The sequence below is a fragment of the Rosa rugosa genome, chromosome 2, assembly GCF_958449725.1.
Source record: "Rosa rugosa chromosome 2, drRosRugo1.1, whole genome shotgun sequence".
Lineage (NCBI taxonomy): Eukaryota > Viridiplantae > Streptophyta > Magnoliopsida > Rosales > Rosaceae > Rosa > Rosa rugosa.
In genome coordinates this window covers 38699953-38705625 of record NC_084821.1, presented here as the reverse complement: position 1 = coordinate 38705625, position 5673 = coordinate 38699953, and the positions used below count along the sequence as shown (strand labels likewise).

The 5673-nt window shown below is 41.5% G+C and overlaps 1 long non-coding RNA gene across 2 annotated transcripts; it reads left to right on the top strand.

The window, feature by feature from the left end:
- The first annotated feature begins 253 nt into the window (after window positions 1-253).
- LOC133727821 (uncharacterized) lies at window positions 254-2983 on the top strand. Of its 2 annotated transcripts, none has more exons than XR_009855370.1 (3): window positions 254-610; window positions 1077-1138; window positions 2956-2983. It is a non-coding gene; the product is annotated as an uncharacterized LOC133727821 (long non-coding RNA). The 2 variants fall into 2 exon arrangements; XR_009855369.1 differs by lacking the exon at window positions 2956-2983 and adding an exon at window positions 2304-2666.
- The last annotated feature ends 2690 nt before the right edge of the window (window positions 2984-5673 follow it).

Here is a 5673-nt window from a genome sequence, read left to right as displayed (position 1 = left end):
TTAGTGGCCCTAAAAGTTGACTTTTTGTTCGGGTCAAAATTTAGGAAAATGTTCTTCATGGAAGTTGTAGAGGACGTTAAACCGAGCGCGTGCATATGTGGTGCGTAAAAATTGGAGTTCGGATGTGAAAGTTATAATTGAAATAGTAAAGTTACTGTTTATTTGTAGAAAGTATAAATTAGAATTTTTACTGTTGGGGCCGGTAACTTTCTTTTCCTCTCTCTCTCCTCCTCCCCGTGCTTTCTTCTCTCTTTCGGCGATCTGCAGCTCCGGCCTTCTCTCTTTTTCCGGCCACCTGGTGGTGCAAGCTTGGTGTCAGTAGACTCGCCTCCTCCCCCTTGTTGCATATGTGGTGGTGTTTTGCAGAGATTTGGCCGGAGGAGCTCGATTTGGAGCCAAGAAGATTACTGTAGCAGTTATCATTTCCGGCGATATCTTCCGATTCCGGTCGTCTCCGGCCACCAAACCGGCGTCGAAGGAGCGGTTTTTCCCAAGGATCATGTTGCCCCTAGCCTTGAGCCACGATTTGCAGTGTGGAGGTCGAATCGAAGGTTTGAAATTCCGAGTTACTATTCACAATTCGGGTTCAAACTTCTCTTTAATTGTTGAGGTACTTCCGCTCATTTTCTAACTTGGTCACAGTTGAAAGAATTAATGGGTGTGTTGAGAAGGTGCTACTGCCAAATTTTGGTGGCCATCGGAGATGGTGGCGGTGGCGGCGGCGCCGCCACTGTGGGCGGCGGTAGCGGTGGCTAGGGTAGCTTTTTAATTTAAATTTTTGGCTAGTTAAATTCTATAATTATCATAGAGCTTGTATGTGAAGTTTGGTGAATTTTGGAGAAGCTTGGAATTAATTATGAATTTTTGAAGTTTAGGATTTCGATTATCGAATTACGAGAATCCGACCGTCGGATATCTCTCGGTTCTGCTTTGGAACCTTTAAATTAACGAATTGGTATTAGTGGTATAATTTGGGCTGAATCCGAGGAGAATGGGAGATGTAAATTATGAGGAATTGAGTTTAGGAATTATATTAAATTGTTGAATAATTATTCACGGAATATAATCGTGTACAGGATGTCGTACCGAGCCCTGGCTCGATGAAGGAACTCGTATACGTGATCGTCGGAATAGTACTGTGAGTGGACTTTTGTTTTAAATAATGATGCATGCGTTTATTTCTTGAATTAATTCTTTATTTAATTATCATATTACTTTTCAAGCATATTATTTGTTTCCGGAATTTGATTATTGGTTTATCTCATGGATTTGCTTTCAATAATGATTTTCTGAGATGGATTATGATTTACCTCGGTTGTGAATTTCGGTTATTAATTTGTTATGCTCGGATTCGAATTTATAATTGATGTTGAATTTCGACGAATTATTTTTCCGAGGTGATTTCCGGAATTAATTATATTTCTATTCGTTGTTTTGAGATTTCTGGAATATTTTTCGAAATGAGATTTCGATGGAATTATATTTCTTGTTATTTATTGACTTTCGATTTTGGCATTGGGAATGCCTGGATGATGATTTTAGAATTTGTTTTGTTTCGGTTTACGGGGATTACGATTTATTATTATTTCTCGCTTTTGCTATTAATTTGGAGATACTTTTGGCGTGTGGGACACGTCGTTGGAAATTCTTTTACGAGAGATGGGGGAAGCCTTATGTATTTTGGATTTACTGGATTTTCGGTTATGTTTCCCTGTGCCATACTGAGGGGTGATTTTATCATGCTAGCATTGATTTTCCGCCTTTGTGGCGCGGTGATGGGATCATCGTAGCCCTTCCGCCTTTGTGGCGCAGGTTACTGTCTCTGTGACAGTAATTCTGTAGCCCAGTATCCTATCGCTACACTTAGTGGCGTAAGGGTATATTACGGGAGTTATGGGAGTTCTTTAGCCTGGGAGGCTATCACCCAACCAAGCCTGAGTGGCTTATTCGTATGGCTATCATCTTCCCCTACTTATACTATTTTTGACTAGCGGGGACTAGTCTGAGTTTTCTTAACCAGCGGGGCTGGACTTATATTTTCGAGTATTGAAATTTCAATCTCTTACTCTGTTGTTTTGACTAGCGGGGCTAGTCGGTTTTCTGGAGTTCAACGTTTTTCGGATTATTTTCTTAAGTGTTCTATAAAATATAAATGTTGCATGCATCCGGATTTTATATATCGAAAAATGTGGGAAAGTATGAAGTTTTATTTTGTTTTATTCATATTAAATTATTTATTTTTGTCCACTCACGCTAACGTTTTTATGTACTTTCCCCTGGGCCCTTCGGTTTCAAATGCCCAGTGTGCAGGAGAAATTAGTTGAGGTCGGGCGTACATGGAGTCGAGGCATAGTCAACAGTATGGCTTCCGCGATTGCCTTGAATTAGGTTTTCCTCATTTACCTTTCTATTAGAATTGCTCTGATTACCTGCGGAATTAAGGTTATTAAGTCGAGATTTGTGTGTTGTGATTTTGGTTGATGTTGTTTGGGGGAGCAGGGTGGCTCCAGGAGAATAAGGATGGGTGATTTAGAAGTGTAAATTCTCTTTCTACAGGTTTTGGGTTGTCCACTTTAGGGGAAGTTCTGCCTAATTTTTGGCAAAATTTCTTCTAAGGTGGGCCCCGCAGGTCCACTTCGGATTTCAGGGTGAAATTCGGGGCGGGTCCTGTCACGGGGTCTAGTCCGATTCCCTTAACCAGCGGGGCTGGTCTTATTTTCTTGAGTATCAGAGTTCTTTCCTCTTTGCTTGGTTGTGGCTAGCGGGGCTAGTCGGTTTTCTTGAGCTGAACTAAAATTGTTGTGTTTCTTTAAATTGTTGCATGCATCGGGTTTTTAAAGTGATAAATGTGGGAAAGTATGAAATTTTTTTTTTCTTTTTAAATTGTTTATTTTTGTCCACTCACGCTAACGTTTTATGTACTTTCCCCTGGGCCCTTTGGTTTCAAATGCCCAGTTTGCAGGCGAAATTAGTTGAGGTCGGGCGTACATGGAGTCGAGGCATAGCCAACTGCATTGCTTCCGCGTACTCATTCTATTTCTGTTTTCTTTGTTACCTAGTGGATTAGTATTGCTCTGATAACCTATGGGATTAATATTGTTTTTGGGTTGAGACTGATATTTGTGAAATTGGAGTTGTGATTTGGGGAGCAGATGGCTCCAGGAGAATAAGGATGGATGATTTAGAAGTGTAAATGTTTTCCTACAGGTTTTGGGTAGCCTACTTTTAGGGGATGTTCCGCCAAATTTTTGGTAGAATTTCTTCTAAATTGGGCCCCGCAGGGCCACTTCGGATTTCGGGGTGAAATCCGGGACGGGTCCTGTCATGTATTCTGCCAAACACCAAATAGCAAAGAATGCACAACTGGCTACTCTATTTGCTTTAGAAAAGAGATAACATAACAGAAAGATTACTCTATTACGAAGGAGCATCATTACAAATAGAGCAGCTTTCCCACTATGTTGCCGCACTGAAACAAATCCGGCGACACTCCATTTCATCCTGCCACTAGGAGGTTGCGTCTATTTGATCAAGAAAACGGTTTGTTGCCTCGCTAGGCCAGACAATGCACACTGACTGCATACTGGGACCAAGCCCACGACGCTCTAATATGTTGTAATAGGGACTTATTGACGGCATAAAGCCACATTTAGGTAAAAATAAAAAGCTATAAATTATAAAATAAAAATAGTGTGAGACCTGAGCCCAAGACCAAGCCCGATCCCAGGCCCACAAACCATCAAGTCCAAGCCAGTGTTGATCGTCTGAGGCATCCCGCATCCAAGCCAGTAGATTTAATTTAGGTGTTGAGATTAAAACAGTCTTTTAATTTCAATCTTGATATTAAATCCAAGAGTGGGTGACCACAAAATTCTTGGTCATTGGTGACCGTGTTAACATGTGTAAACATATGTTAAGACACTAGCTTAATTTATAATAAATGCATAAACATACGAATTGACCCGATTTTTATTAGCGCAATAAAAATTGAGTCATAACCTATGAAGCAAATTTGCTCACCGCCAACAATTAAGTGGTGATACCACCACTAAATATGAAGCTGACACGTGTATCAAAATATAACCATAGTTAACTATATCCAGTCAGGAATGAGAAAGTAATATTTAACAATATTAATAATCTTTCTACATTATTATTTTAATATTTACTATTTATCACCATTTCTCTCATCATTTATCCTTTTTTTTTTTTTTTTTTTTGAATCAAACCCAAATCAGGTGCCAATATATTGCATCACAAGCCATAATAGGCTGGTACATACCCTTCCGCCATAAACAAGAAGCTAGTGGTAGTACCCACAATGGTGCATAGCTATACACCCACTCATTAGACAATTAAGTACGTAGACAAAGCGAGAATCCTCTTTCAGTACTACTCTAGAGGTGCTAGAGTTACATCAGGTGCACAAAAGTGCCTAGGTTCCTAACAAGGAAATTATTGAAAAAAAGACTAAGCTAAATTCATACTAGAGGCAAAGGGAAAAACACCCAGCCCAAATTAGTAAACCCGAAAGAGCAGCCCAAAGAGACAAAATGCTGAACCCATGGCCCAGTCGGACTGGCCCGATCCAAACCATGCATCTCCATCCACCTGGTAGATCCATGAGACCGTTCTGGTGCATCACCGCTCAACCACACCGCCACCTCAACCTTCTGCCACAACCTTCACGACCTATGCCACCACGACCTATGCCATCGCAGCCCACACCGCCTCGACCAAAGCAGCCTCGGGCAGCGCCGCCATGAAACAAGCAGTAATGTAGCGTTCCACTGTCTGAATCACCACTATCCCAACTCCCTGCACCGGTCCCGGAAGCCTCCGACCCTCCCAGACGCTCCAAAACTCCATCGCCGGATCTACACAGAAAAACAACGCCTAGAGATGCTGCCCAGATCCGCCGCCAACCATCCTGCCAAACCACAAGCCCAACATCTTTTCTCCAGACCACAGCCCAGGGCAATGAATTACCGGTCCGGCAGCCAGTATAGGGACAACGCAGCGACGCTACCTGTGGCCACCGCCAGAGGATAACGTTTGGTGGTATAGGGTCTCTCTCATCATTTATCCTTATCATCATCTCTTATAGGTTTTAGGCATCACTGGTCTAGTGACTCCAGCACAGAGGAGGCACACACATACAATCAGACCACAAACACTAATTTACGGACCCTCCTCTTGGATAGCATTCAGACCTAACTCATTCGCAATCGGCTTGACCCAAAATTGAGTCTTCAATTCCTGACCTTCTGGACTTTGTTTCTGAGGGTCTCTGTGGCTCAATCTTTGTATAAAGCTTTCGTGGGTTTTCTAAAAGGTTAGCCTTTAGTTTGTCGTAGTCCGATTTGGGGAGAGATCCATGAAAAAAAGAAAAAGAAAAAAGGATCAATCTTTGATTCGACTTGGCGGTTTAGTTAGTTGACCCGTCTCTTTTCTAGGTTTTTATCATTAGAGGAGATGATTATGAGCTCTGTTGTCAATTTTAATTTACTACTCGCAAGTGCACGAATCAATTGTAGAATAGAGGTGCAAGCACGAGGTCATTCCCTCAAGGACTGATTGAAACAATTTTGCTATGATAAGTGTGCTATACTTAAGTGAAACAAACTGATTTTTATGATATGGTTGAGTTTTGAACAGAAAATTAAAGAAAGA